Consider the following 15524-nt stretch of genomic DNA (forward strand, 5'->3'; position numbering starts at 1 on the left):
TCTGTATTTTCAAAATGTATATGACTGAGGAAAATATTCCGAAAATTGGTACTTCCTCAACATTAAACGAGGCTCTTGATTTTAAATCCATTAAACATGATATATGCATGAGTGATAACCCTGATATACGTGCATTAGGTGACGGGGGCAAGATATTAAAATGGTCAAATTAGAAAAGTATTTGTAACTTCCTGTTTAGACCTGTTTGTAACTGAAAAGTGACTGTCCACGACAAAATAGAATCTGTAAACAAAATAATCGATGAAATTGAAAGTGAAGTTGATGAGTGTATCATTACTGATAAATTATAATCTTGTAAGGAACAGTTAAATATAGCCTTTGCAAAGAAAGTATTTTACTCCTGTGTTCTAATAACATGGTTCACTTCAATATTTTTCGCATTTCCTGGGGCGTAAAAGAAGATAAGACAGTCAACGTATCTTACAATGCCTCACCCGGTTATTCACAGTATTTTAATGCAAAACTAGGCACGGGAAATTCGGGTATTTATGATTGATATTGGAATTACTTGAAAAAGGAACTAAAATTGTTAAAGAAGCATAAAATATTTCGTAACTTGTTGGATGGAGTCTACATAAAACGTGAGCTGAACTATAAAGGACGAAAGGTTTTATTTTTGTTTTTGCTAGTGGCTTTACGTCGCACCGACACATATAGGTCTTATGGCAACGATGGGATAGGAGAGGCCTAACAGCTGTAAGGAAGCGGCCGTGGCCTTAATTAAGGTACAGCCTGGTGTGAAAATGGGAAACTGCGGAAAATCATCTTCAGGGCTGCCGACAGTGGGATTCGAACCCACTATCTCCCGATGCACGTTCACAGCCGCACGCCCCTAACGGCACGGCCAGATCGCCCGCTAGGAGGAAAGGTAGAGGGAGTTGCGTTTAGTAGTAAAAGCGGAGAAAATAACACTACATTAGCTACAACTGCACAAACTTTTATGTTGTCATCCAGTTAAAAAAAAAGACGTTGATTTGTTTCCATGTAAGAACCTAACGTGACATTTCTTAGAAGAACTAATTTTGCAAGTCTTTAAAGTATTAACGGATAGGCCTATAGCTTATAAGGTAGCATGCATAATTTCTAATAACAGTGTTAGTAGGAAAATGTTTAAAAAGCTGTGCAAAAGCAATTTACAAACCACTTTTCAAAATCCATTTGACGAAACACACACACAAAAAGTTGTTTGATACTGGTCATTTATTTAAAATCTTAATAAATAACTGGCTTAATCAAGCTGACAACTTATCCTGACTTTGACAACTCTGAGTCAGACAAAAAAAAATGTCTATCTAGTGGGGCCTTGGCTTGCTCCTGCCCTGGACCAAAAGGTGTTGTACCAGACACTTTTAGAGCTACAAAATGTAAACCTGTATACTAATGTTTTTACATGAGGATTCTCAGAGAAAAATTCTGATTTCGCTTGTCAACAATGTTCTGGAAAACGAAAACATGTTTAAACATGCAGTGATTAAATAAATAGTTTTAAACATTTCGTTGACAAATATATATATAAATCTTTTGTAATATATTATTGAATAATAATAGAAAAGTTACCGTAGACAAACTCATGGCTCAGAAGAAGAAATCCTCAGGAAAATAAAAATGTATAAACTGAAACCTTAGGAATTGTTAGGTAAGTTTCAAATTGCAGCTTAATTTCTAAGAAAGGTTTCAGACTATTGTTGTGAATTGCCATCATGCATTTTCCTCGTAAGATTAAAACTTTTTGTGTACGTATTATGCGTTCTGATCTTTTACAAGATACCGTGTTGAGTTACAAGTGACAGATGTCAGCATAATTTTACGTAAAGAAATGTACATATACTGCCCTGTCAGTTTTCTCCCCGCATGAAACTCGTGTAGTATACAAGCCTAAGTAAAGCCACAATTGAAGGAGTGTTCAATTTTATCGTTAAGGTTGAATAAATGAACAATATCATGGTGAAAGTGAGAGCGGGCCCTACACTGCCATGCTGAACGCCAGCCACTCGCGTGACGTCACGGTCCGAGCCTTGTGGCCTGTCTATCTAGAGCGGCCTTGGTTCAGGAAAGACATCGGTGACGAATCGGTATGAGTCACTGCAGGTAGAACAGCAGAAGCAAAATGGGGAAGTGGGAATTGTTAGAGGAGGTGTGATGCAAGTGGAGAGGGAAGCAAAGTACAGGATAGTAAGATGGAAGTCCAACAGGGTCGTCAGAAGGATAAGGCGGTAGAGAAAGTAGATTTTACAGCCATCAGGGAAGTTCATGGCCAGTGGGTGATATAATTTCCAACAACGGTTTTCCACTATTGGGCCATTGGGTAACCCGATTCCCATACTTGATTTGTGCTGCTACCTGCTGTGGACATCAGAAAATCCAGAAAAAAAATATATGCTCTGGTGTATTTGCAATTTCTATGTTGGTGGATGTCTGTTTACATATGCGTACAATGTCTTCAGGAGCGCGTAATTTTTGGGAAGTGAAGTAATTTTCTACATCAGAAAGTTGGATAAAATTCTAAGCTATTTACGTTATCATAAAATAGTGCTTCAGGTATAGACTGAGCCCAGTTTTGTCGCATTATGGGTAAATAAAGAGGATTTATGGAATGGTGCAACACAGGAATCCACGTTTTTCATCTTGCCACGATTTTATTATTCATCTCCAGATTTATTTTATTTCATTTTATTTTATTTATTTATTTTAGTATGTTACCGAGTTATTATCAATGTTGTTCTGAATATTAGAGATAAGTTAGAACATATCATACTTCAGTTATGCACACATATAAGACACTCTACAATTTATAAGTGATTTTCTTTTGTAGCCCATAAGAATGGAAGATCTTTCCCTGAAGAAATAATGAAGGCTTTCTACAGATTACCTGATGAGGATTCTGAAGCAGAGGAAGACGAAGGCACTATGGAGGAATTTAGTGCCCTCGGTTGCAGCTCAATACGAAGGTCATCAGCATCTTCCACGCAAGTCAGTGGAGTGTTACAAGAAGAAATTGGCACGAACGACACTGCTGAAACCGATGTGCCTCTTTCCTCGGTTTATGACTGTAATAATGATGAAGAAAGCGAAAGCGAACAGGAAGATGAGGAATTGGAGGGGGGGGGGGAATAATGTTGCAGTGTTTGGGTTGATATCACTCAAAGATATCACTCCGAAATCCAAGAAACCATTCTTTGAGAGTGACAATGAATTAGCTACTTTTCACAAATATTCGAAGTGGCAGATATTGTAAAACATGTTATAGAAACTAATAGGTATGCCCATTAGGAAAAGAAAGTTATAAGGGAAGGGAAGGGAAGGGAAGGGAAGGGAAGGGAAGGGAAGGGAAGGGAAGGGAAGGGAAGGGAAGGGAAGGGAAGGGAAGGGAAGAAGGTTACTACAACCACTAATAACTGGAAAAGATTTTGCTGTAGAACTCAAAGCTTGGTATGGTATACTGATTATTATGGGCATTCATCAGCTTCCCCAAATGGAAAATTACTTGAGTTCTTATCCAATTTTAGGGGTGAAAGCTGTTGCAGATATCTTGATCACAACAAGATTCAACCAAATCACAGTGCATCTGCAATGAAATGATAACCAGACCGTGATTTTAAAAGAGCAGCTTAGTTACAACACACTGCACGAAGTTTCTCTTATAGACTAGCTGAATAAATCAACTATTGATGCGTTATGTGCCAGTGCAAATTTTGCTGTGTACGAATCAACGATTCCCTTCAAAGGAAAATCAAGCATAAAACAGTATATGCCCATGAAGCATTTAAACATGGGTATAAAGTTTGGTGCCCGGCAGATTCATCAACAGGATATATTTTACAGTTTGAAATCTATACTGGTAAAAGTGAAAGTGTTTCACCCAGCGACAATTTTAAACTCTGTGAGAGGTTAGTTCTCGACAGTTTTGGCAGTGAAAGCTTGTTTGGTGGCGTTTTGTAATTTTTTGACCACATTCAAGTTAGTTAAAACATCACTGCGGGAAGAAATATATGTCTGTGGAACAGTTCATTCTGGCCAAAAAGAACTTTCACAAATGCTTAAAAAGAAAGATAAATAGAAGAGAGTAGAGTTCATCTTTGCGACAGGGCAGGGTGTGTCAGCTATCAAATGGCAAAACAATAGGACTGTAACTTTCTTTCGCTAGTTGTTTTACGTCGCACCGACACAGATAGGTCTTATGGTGACGATGGGATAGGAAAGGCCTAGGAGTTGGAAGGAAGCGGCCGTGGCCTTAATTAAGGTACAGCCCCAGCATGTGCCTAGCGTGAAAATGGGAAACTACGGAAAACCATCTTCAGGGCTGCCCACTATCTCCCGGATGCAAGTCCACAGCCGCGTGACCCTGACCACACGGCCAACTCGCCCGGTTAGGACTGTAACAATGCAAGGTTTTGTTCATAACCTGAAGTAACAACAGTGAATACGAAAAATAAAGACGGTCCCCAATCGGAGGTATCTTGCCCAGTCATTGTATAACAAGGTCATGGGAAGATTTGATTGCTTCGATCAAGGAGAGAATGGTATATGGTGGGCATGAGGTCAGTGAAATGGTGGCATAGAATTTTCTACTTTCTGGTAGATCTAGCCATCATCAATGCCTTCTTGTTGTGGAGATGTGATGGGCAGGTGACAGACCAGCTCACATTTTGCTTACTGTTGGCCAGGCAAATTATTGATGGCTATGTACATTGAGTAAGTGTGGAGCACCGGCGATGTTCAAGGGGAACAAACGAGGGGTATTCACTATACCAGATGATGTGTGTTTGGCTGGCATTTGCGAGCAGATACCTGTGAAGGGTGATACCTGGAGGAGGTGTAGGTTCTACACTACCGGACAGATCGAAAAGAGGACGAAGTACACTTGCTCTTCGTGTGCTGTTCCACTTTGTACCCATCCATGCTTCGAGAAATTCCATGAAAAGAAAGATGTAATGTATTAGTAGCTTGTTTCTTGATAAATAAATGTGTTCATAATACCTTTCCAATATACAAATGTAGATGTATTATTTATTCGATTTTCACTTTTTACACCCATTATTCTATCTGAAATGATGGTTAAAGCTGTATTCAGTGTAAATGAGTTATACTTGCGTGGCATATTTGTGGGAAGAATAGTTTCTACATTTGTGTCACTTAGGCATGCTGATAGCCATTGGGATATACAGGGTGAACCCGAACTCCACTGACAAACTTCAGGAGGTTGTTCAGGGATACCATCTGAGTATACTGGTATAAGGGACGCATGGTCTCCAGTGGCTCATTACTAGGGCCCTGATTCATATGCACTAAAAATGTTGAAAATATGCACGAAAATATTCACTAAAAACTAAACAAAATACACTTACCAAACGCATTTAATTTTAACTCAGTGTTAAATTGACAAACATGTTTCATTCCTTGAAAAATGATACATGGCAGTAGGTTATCAACAGTTTTTCAATGTTCTTAGGGGTCAATGACTTTCTGTTGTCGGACATAATTAATTTATACACTGAAAATGATTGTTCTACGCCGGCGGACGTAACTGGGCAATACTTGTACACTGGCACTGACTGCTCGGAATATTCTTCTGGCCAGGATTGTCTGATTCCACTTATGTAGCTGCTTATGGATTGAATCTTCCTCAGTCCTGGGTTTGAGTCCAACACCGCAGTGAGTTTCTTTTTTTTTTCCTCCAGTGTCACCATTGACACCATTTAAAGAACTTGTGGAGTTTTGAATTAAATTGAGGGATCCGTGTAAAAGTGCATCGCGAGTTTCTAGGCCCTTAATCGCTTCGAAATTGACGAATAATGCGCATGGATGAAACCAATATCTTTATATACAGTTTCAGATTCTAATGAGCACTTTGTTTCACGAACACACACGGTATGACGATGATCAATACTTTTAACTACACGTGTCACTTGATTAAAGTTCTCCTGGTACAAGGATACTGCGGATAACCAAGTTCCCCATCTTGTGAGAACAGGTTCCGGCGGAAGAGAAACCTGGGACAGACGAGTGTTGTACAACTGTACACGAGCTGGTGCTCTTAGGAACAGTTGTTTCGCACTTGAAATTACTTTGCTGACAGATGGAAAGAGGGTACATATTTCTTTTGCAATACGATGCGATCCATGCACCAAACATGTGACATTGATGAGATTTGGAAAGAAATAGAGACCGACCAGCTTTCAACATACAGTATACGAAGCTGCATCTGTGACTAAAAGGCGCACTTTGTAACAATCATTCTCCAATTAACTAGGCCACAGAAGTCGCAAGGAATCGTTAACAAATCTTGCAACTGTAGCGTGGTTGTTTTTTTCTAACACTCTGTACGAAAGTAAATGAGGTTTGCCGGGTTCTTCCGGACATAATTTACCCATTGTGAAGTTTGCAATGTATCGACCACACGAACTGGTTGTTTTATCTACCGATGACCAGACACAGGTCCCACCTATATCAGATCGCACCGAATCAACGACAGAAGCGTGCAGTGAAAGTAAAAAAAAAAAAAGTTCTTCCTAAGGGTAGATTTGCCTGGTAAGCTTTGATTAGCACAATACTTTTCAAGAAAGGAGCGCAGATGAGGCTAATTCAATTTATGCAGCGGAATGTTGCTGCATACAAAAGCTTTACAACTATCAGCGGAAAATGTACTAAATTCACACCGTATTTTCACATCGGTTAAAAGTAGCCGTTACATATTCTTACTCTGTTCTTTTAATCTGAGATGTGAAGTTGTTTTCGAATGCTGTTCAATTTGAATTTTTTTATTGCATTTTACACTCTTGTCGCACACTTGACAGTATACTATATCACCGTCACTTGTATAGTCACTATTGCTTGATATCCACTGTTTAATTAAAAAACCTAGAGCTCTTATCTTTAGGATTTTTTACAGTTTAATCTGGTGGAACACTAAAATAGACGAACTGCAAGTTAACAGATGAACGCACTTGTTTTAAGCAAACCTTGGGAGGCTACTCTAAGGAGGAACGAATGTCAGAAAGAAGCAAATAGCTGTTGTGAAATGGGTCATCATCCATCTACCTGCTTGTATTACGACAGTGAAAGCCCTTTCTTTGATCAGGGAAGACTTCTCGTGTTGCTGAGGAATGGTACAACATATGGAGTTCATTAGATATTTCATTTCATTGAGAAATCTTAGATAATCGATCATACATAGGATAACAATATGTCTGTATATGCACTAACGTTCAAAATATGCATTTGCATATGCGCGTATGCATTTTTAAAATATCCAGGCCCTACTCATTACAGAGAAATAATGTAATTATCATTTATTCAGTTTGTTACCCCAACCATCCTTGTTTCCATGAAAATACCTTCGCAACAGCGAAAAAGCCTGTAGTATGCAATAACCAAAATATACTGCAACAACCTTCAGGTGAAACGCGTATACACTTACATCACAGTGAGTTCAGTCAGTGTTCTGTACAGTACAGTTCGTAGCAAATGCAGAACTGTTCCCTTACAGGTTAACAACTCCATGCCGTTGGCTTCCAGCACGTTAAAAAGCTACTGCGGGACAAAATTCCGAACACCCCGGCATCTGTCAAGAACTAGAATTTAGGACGGACATAGAACAAATAATATTATCAGTGCAATACAAAGGTAATTTGGGCAACAAACCAAACAAAATATAATTACTCTGTAACGAGCCACCAGAGACCACGGGTACCTTGTACCAATATACTCAGCAGGTATCCCTGAATAACTTCCGAAAGTTTGTCCGTGCAGCTCGGTGCTATCACCCTGTATAGTTCCCATTTTTTCACAGTTCCAATGTTTGAAAAAATAGCTTCTTGTTCCTCGAATTTCCATCACTACAAAAACAGGTTTAGATTCCAATTCATTTCTTAAATAATTTGGCCTGGAAAGGGTTAAGGGAGACAAGGACAGGAAGGGATCTAATGATGTGGATGGTGCTGAGTCTCAGGTCATGGATTACTCTATTGTTAAGGATGTGGGGGGAAATGTGTGGAGAAAAGGTCACCAGGGTAGAGAGTAATCCAGGAATTAGGTTTAGGTAGATGTTAATGAAAGTAGAAGGGAAGGAGAAGGGTAGGGACAAGGTGGTAATTTTCCATGTTTGTGCCAACAATGTAAGGCAAGCAGGAATAGGTACTAACATAGCTTGGGTTGTATGGGATCTGGTTATGACAACGTAGGAGAAGATTAAAGGAACAGAGACTGCTATCAGTGGGATGATGTGTAAGTGGGGCACAGTGTAGGAGGGTGTTCAGCGATTGAAGCGAGACTATGGAGTGGGTATATGGGAAAATCGGAGTGAAATTTGTATATCCTAATGGATGGGTGGGAGATAGGGATCTACGTTCAAATGGCCTTCACTTGATTTGACAACCGTACTATACCCGTAACACGGTTCTCAATCAAAGTCCCGATGTATGCGGAGTTACGCTACCCGGCGAACACGTTCCCCAGCGACCATGTCAGCTGCGAGCAGCGGGGAAGTGAAACGTCACGACTGAGTAACATAACCAAGGTTGTGTTACGTCAGATGGGATGTTCCATTTTTTCCATCGTTAATTTCTTTCAGACGGATTAATGATATGAAAAAACGAACATCACTGCGTAGCCTGATTTTTTATAGTCATAATCCCTAAATTTCATGGAGATCCGTTAAAATGTACGAAATATATTAGCAATTACGGTTCCCAGGGAATACTGAATAAATAGGCAAGCATTTCGCTTGTCAGATCAGTCTATCTTGTGCCACAGTCGAGGCCGGTCGGTCGGCTGTTGGTGATGTTAGCCGCCAGTTCGTCAACAGTTCAGCTACAGTCTACACCTCGACGATCTTGCTTCACTGCATCGTTATTTTCAAGACAGGACTCTGTCCGAGTGAAGCGTGAATTTTGGACATAGAATACTTGCGTTGTTACGGAACTTGTACATTTGCAGTGACTAGAACTTTATTAAAGAAACTTGTAAAGATACGAGTTCGCCTCCAGGACTTGTAAATCATAGTATAACCAATACTTACGTATGTCACATATGTCAGAACAGTTTCAAAGTGAATTTAATTGAACTTTGACGTTACGACTTGAGTGATAGAATATCCAGGTATTTTGTAATGGACTTTACGTATTGCAAGTGTTCTAGTAGTTCAGACATTGTGAAGAATGCAGTACTTATAAAGTGACATGTTTTAGTGAATTGAACTCTGCTGACAGGAGATAATAATAATAATAATAATAATAATAATAATAATAATAATAATAATAATAGCTTCGTGTGAATTGTACTTTACGAATAGACATTCCATGACACGAATGCAGTCTTAAATCGCTTTAGACATTCGTGTAGAATACAGTAATTACGAGTGATATTTCCATTTTGAACTGTGATGTGCTAATTGACACGTCATCTCACAAGTGCTTTTGGTCGGTCGCTGCAGACATTTAATTTCATTCTAGAATATTCAGGAATTATCTCAAAATGAAGCAATTCCATCAGACGCTATATTTTCTTATGTGATTAAGAATAAACTGTGTAATTATTAGTGTAAAAAACAGTGTTAATTTCAAGTTTTGTGGGAAGACACCACGCAAGTGTAGGGATTCAAACTTGATTTTTTCTTTGTGTGTGAGCAAACCACCACAATCTTTTCACAGAAGTACATGCTATTTTTCTAACGTAACATTTTTGTTCTAAGTCAGAGCATAAACAATTATTAAATATTACGTCACGATTACGAAGTGCTGTGATTTATGCGAAACCATTCCATTACTCGGACTGTCACATGTGAACACTCGCGTAACATAATCGGTGAGTGGTTACCTCGAACCAAGACCTTCTAGAATCAACGACGACCAGCTTACAACGGATCGTGCTCCATGGTTCGGTTGCTGAACACGAAGGATCGTGTTTCCATGGTTTGATTGCTGCCTTTGAGGGATCATGTTTCCATGGTTGGGTCTCCGTTCCACAAGGAGTATCTATGGAGACAACTAGAAGTACTCATAACTACTACACTGAGGTGATGTGGGAATCTGACTGTATTTTCATGAATATTTTTTTTGTAAACAATCAGTGTTCCATTATACTTACCTGACTTCCCTCTCCTTTGTAACCATTCAGATAGTGACCGGTCACCACCTGGGCCGAGTCTTATGTTCGAGCTAGCCATCAAAATAAACTTTTACGGTTACAGTACGTATCCGTTACGGGGTTGTTTGGAAGACATATTAGGGAGGTATATACAGGGAAAGTGTGTGGAATAGGAAGCGGTCATAAGACTATAGGGAGCTGGAAGTCATGTAAGGATAACCCACCCTTGTTAGTATTAAACTGTAGAACTATCGTAAAGAAAGGAATATACTTAAGTAACTTAATAGAGAGATAACAATATATAGCTCAGTTCCACGCTCCCCCAACCATTTCATGTGAGTGTGAAAATGTAAACTGCTGAAGAATATGTTTACTCGGATATGAGTTGCAGCAGACGACGACGAGATATATATTTATCAGGTATTCTAATAGGAATTAAATTATGGCTGAGAAGTGATATTATGGGTGCGGAAATTGGAAAGCATGAAATTGTAGATGTAAGACATATCTCTAATGAGAATACGCAATCTGATATTTTTGGGGTGTACAGACCTGGAAAGGTTGGCACTGACACCGATGCGGAATTATTCGATAAGAACATCAGCTATGTGGGGAACTACACGGATAGGAGCGTTACTGTAGCAGGTGATCTCAATTTACCAAATGTTAACTGGGAAGGAATGACAGAAAGCATGATCAACAAATGGTAAGTTAATCTGGACAGGGCAGCGGAATCAAAAAGTGATGAAATCAAATAGAGGGGGAAATATTCTAGACTTGGTGCTGATAAAACCAGATGAGCTCTATAGGGAACCTGAAGTGATAGATGGTGTAAATGAACACGTAGCTAACAATAAATGAGAGAAAAACGGCTGGAAAATCATGACTATTAGGTAACACCACAGGGTCGATAAGAGAGACATGCGGGGGGTTCTTAAATAGTAATTAAAATTAGTGGAAAATGGTAAATGAAAGTGCGAACAGTCTGTCGGATGGGTCTAAGAAATTGTTGTTGAGTGTGAAAAGAGGTGTGTACCTTTAAAGATGGTATGAAATGGTTCAGACCCACCATATTATAACAGAAAAAGATACAGATATTAAGGAGGTGCGGGTTAGAAACAGAGATAGGAATGGTTGTGGAAGTAAGGAGAGATTGAAGGAACTTACTAGGAAATTGAATTTAGCAACAAAAAACAAAAAAACAAAAATCAGCTAAGGATAACATGATGGCAAGCATATTGGCAGTCGTATGAATTTCAGTGAAAAATGGAACGGTATATATTTTATAAGCAATTTAAGGCAGATGCAGGTTCTAGAAGGACATGCCAGAGACCATTAATGCTTTTTTTTTTTTTTTTTTTTTTGCTAGTTGCTTTACGTCGCACCGACACAGATAGGTCTTATGGCGACGATGGGACAGGGAAGGGCTAGAAGTGGGAAGGAAGCGGCCGTGGCCTTAATTAAGGTACAGCCCCAGCATTTGCCTGGTGTGAAAATGGGAAACCACGGAAAACCATTTTCAGGGCTGCCGACAGTGGGGTTCGACCCTACTATCTCCCGAATACTGGATACTGGCCGCACTTAAGCGACTGCAGCTATCGAGCTCGGTAGACCATTAATGAACAGAGTAGTGTATATGTGAGGAATTACAGAAGAGAGGAAGTATTCTTTTTTTACGAGTACAATATGCTTTACGTTGCACTGACACAGATAGGTCTTATGGCGACGATGGGATAGGAAAGGCCTAGCAGTGGGAAGGAAGTGGCCATGGATTAAGGCACAGCCCGAGCATTTGCCTGGTGTAAAGACGGGAAACCATCTTCAGGGCTACCGAAAGTGGGGTTCGAACCCACTATATTACGAATGCAAGCTCATAGCTGCGTGCCCCTAACCGCATAGCAAAATCGCTTCGTAAGAGTAGCTACATTAGCCCCAGTGTACATAAGGAAAGGAGGTGCTTGTTGCTTGTAAGCGCTGGGAAGGGATTCTTCTCGATTATAACAGACACGTTTGCAAAATTACTAACCGATTCAGTAGAAGGCAGTTTGGGTTTAGGAAAAGTTTTTCCAGTGAGGCTCAACTTGCACGATTATAGCAAAATATAGCAGATATTTTAGATTCAGGAGATCAAATGGACTGGGCTGCTATTGATCTATTTAAGGCTTCTTGCACATTGGATCATTTAATATAGAGTGGTACATAAGTTACAGGGTCGTGAGCAACTGCAAAAAGACCTCAACAATGTTGCGAGATAGACAGCAGCTAAGGGTATGATGAAAAAACAGGATAAAAATTCAGGTTATAAGTTTCATCAAGAGGAAAAGTCCTCTCAGTTTCAATTAATGTGTTGATGGAGTCGAAGTACCTCTTCGGGATTACTGTAAGTGCCCAGGTGTTAATATGAGGAAAGATCTTAGTTGGGGTAATCACATTCGTGATGTTGTAAATAAAGGTCAAGATTTCTTTTAAGGCTGTCGGCGTATTTAAGGTTTGTAGTAAAGATGTAAAAGTGAGGGCGAATCATTTTCTGGTAAGACATGTCATGTCTGTTTAGATGTTTGCGAATAATTTCGTGGACACTTCCTACTGAAATTCCGACCTCTGCTGCTATCTGTCCTACACTTTTCTGTCCGTCGTCCCTCACAGCATTATGCACACGCTGAACGTTTTCTTCATTTGTTGCATTTGACAGACGGCCACTGCGTGGGTCATCTTTGACGCTAGCACGCCCATCAGAAAAAAACGTTTGTGTCACAAGTAAACCAGAGTCTTTTCCACTGCTTCTTCACCATAAGCCCTTCAAGCAATCCTAATGTCTCTAGAGGAGATTTGTGTAACAAAACATAAAACTTGATATTTGAGTGTTGTTCTGCAGCCATCACTATTAAATGCGACGAACAGACATGGCACAAAGAAGAACACATGGTTATAATGCAACAACAACAATTGCGTTGATCGCGAGAACTTTACGGAAACAACGTCATGATTGTTGACAACAATAATATTTTTGACATGTATAAATACGTACATATTGGGTACCATTCCGGGAACTTTTTGAACCTAGCAGTATTACACACTGTCTTCTCACTTTTACAAATAGTTTCAGCTGTATTTTTCACAGCTTAGTGCAGAGGGATTAGGAGACCTGTCCTCTTTTCCTTTACAAAACTGTTGAACATTATTTGTAACTTCCTGCTCTGAGATCGGACAATTCGTGCAATTTTGTTCGGGGAGGGGGGAAGGGGGAGAGGTGTCTGCATTCTAAAATAGAATGCTATGATATGTCAGATTCTCTATTATTTCCTCAAATGTTTACAAGCTCTCTAATACGGAATAGCAACACAGAATCCAACAAGCAACCAAGCTTAGGGCTAGTGACACAATGATACACTTGTATAGACTGTGCCGGAATCTCCTATTCAACCTATAGCGTCACACACAATTTTTAGTTTCCTCGAATTCCGCCGGCAAAGATTCGTGCGACGGGCAGTACAAATGTATATACTTTGTCATGGACGAAGCTACAACTGGTGTAAAGTTCGTAAAACATGGAAGGTACCGACTGTTATAAAGGCACCGTAACTCGGCATTGTTGTGCTAAGAGATAATAACCTCAATGCCTATTTGTCGTGAACTTAAACATTCTTCCAGGATCATCAACACCCGAATCGAAACGCAAGCACCGTACTCCACTAAGGGTGACATAATGACGCATCATTTAGAGTTCTTGTAAACTCTGAGGCAAAGTTGGTCTTATAAGGTTTTCTTACATACTTATATTTTGTTAAGAGCGCTTGCCTCTTAGGCATCAGAAGTGCCAATTATTCGTCTCCTACGATAGCAGTTATTTCATCTTGAACGAAAGCAGCTGGTGGTGCATTAGCAGCAGCTTCCACATACTGCTTTATATTTGCAGTAAAAATGAATGTAAACTCGTGTCCTATCCCTGAGGTGGTGCAGCTCTTTTCAGGTATATCCCTCAATGGAGGTGAGTTGCATGTACCATCTGAACCACATACCAGCCTCCTGCCAGTGTTGAATCTGAGTACTGGGAATTAAACCCGGGCCACTGACGACAGCAGCTAATAGTGCTAAGCATTAAGCTACCAAGGTGGACTATAGCTGCGGTGACCCTCCTTACTTCAACTTCGGCCTATCTATTCTACGGCACATGCATTCTACCATCAGCAGTCTGAAATTACGACTGTCACTCGGGTAGCAGATTTCTTATTCACTGTTTCCCTAACCTTCTCCTAAATGATTTTAAAGAACTTGGAAATTTATCAAACATCTCCTTCGTAAATTACCGAACTCTAATCCCCATTCATCTTCCTATAAAATACTATTTGCCCCAATTTGTCCTCTTGAATTCTAACTTTATCTTCATATTACAATCTATCCAAAATTTAAAAACTCCATTCAATGTTATCCATCTAATGATGTCATTCCGCACCCTCTCTCCACTGATAGCGCGGAACGAGCAGTTCATCTCTGTATTCCCAAGTCTTCCCTAGCTCCAAGACTGCAACAATTTTGTAACACTACTCTTTTGCAAACCATCCACTTCATAGTCCGTATCAATAATGGCAAAATAAAAAGTATCGATTAGGCAGAAACATTTCTCTGCTTGATTTATTGACACTACTCTTTTGTCGGAAATCACCCACAATAAATACTGCTGCTTTTATTTGGATCTTTTCCAATTCTTGTATGGAGTAATCCTAGTGAGGATCCCATGCACTGAAACAATACTCGAATTGGGGTCTTACTAGAGAATGAAATGCCCTCTCCTTTACATTACTACGTAGGTGGATCGAAAGGTTAGTTGCACTAACGCGCCGCAGCAGCGCGCTGCGTGTCGCAAACGTGGGCACATCGGAGAAAGGGACAGACACTGCCCACACGTCTGTTAAGCAGGCCGCTGTGGTGTCTCGTCTAGTATTGTGTGAATAGCGGCCAAATGCAATGGCGCGTCAACTGGACGTTCACTCGAAATATGAGGTGCGTGCGACAATCCAATTCCTATGGGTCAAAAGGAAGTATTGCACGGACATTCATCGTGAAATTAGTGCTATGTATGGAGAGCGGGCCATTTCCCGGCAAGGTATCGTAAAGTGGTGTCAGCAATTCGAAGCCGGACGCACGGATATCACGGACAACCATCGCGAAGGCAGGCCCGCAACGTCCAGGACCCGTGCAAAGGTCAACAGTGTGAATGCGATCATTAGACAGATCCGGCGCATTAAACTGAGAGAAATCGCTACGCAGGGCCGGTTCTACCATCTGCTGGTAAAGTGGCTGCCAGCTGCCCGGGAGGTAAATTACCTGGGGGTGTAAATCAGCTGGTACTTTGCCTTGCGTGCAATCACCTCCGCGCAAGCGCTGGGTAGCTACCCGGAGCTAGACACCGATATACGGAG

General features: G+C 40.3%; 1 protein-coding gene across 9 annotated transcripts in view; it reads right to left on the reverse strand.

The window, feature by feature from the left end:
* br (broad-complex core protein) overlaps positions 1-15524 on the reverse strand; it is a 677309-nt gene that overhangs the window by 431138 nt on the left and 230647 nt on the right. The window lies entirely within an intron of this gene.

Source organism: Anabrus simplex, chromosome 2 (assembly GCF_040414725.1).
Source record: "Anabrus simplex isolate iqAnaSimp1 chromosome 2, ASM4041472v1, whole genome shotgun sequence".
Taxonomy (NCBI): Eukaryota; Metazoa; Arthropoda; class Insecta; order Orthoptera; family Tettigoniidae; genus Anabrus; species Anabrus simplex.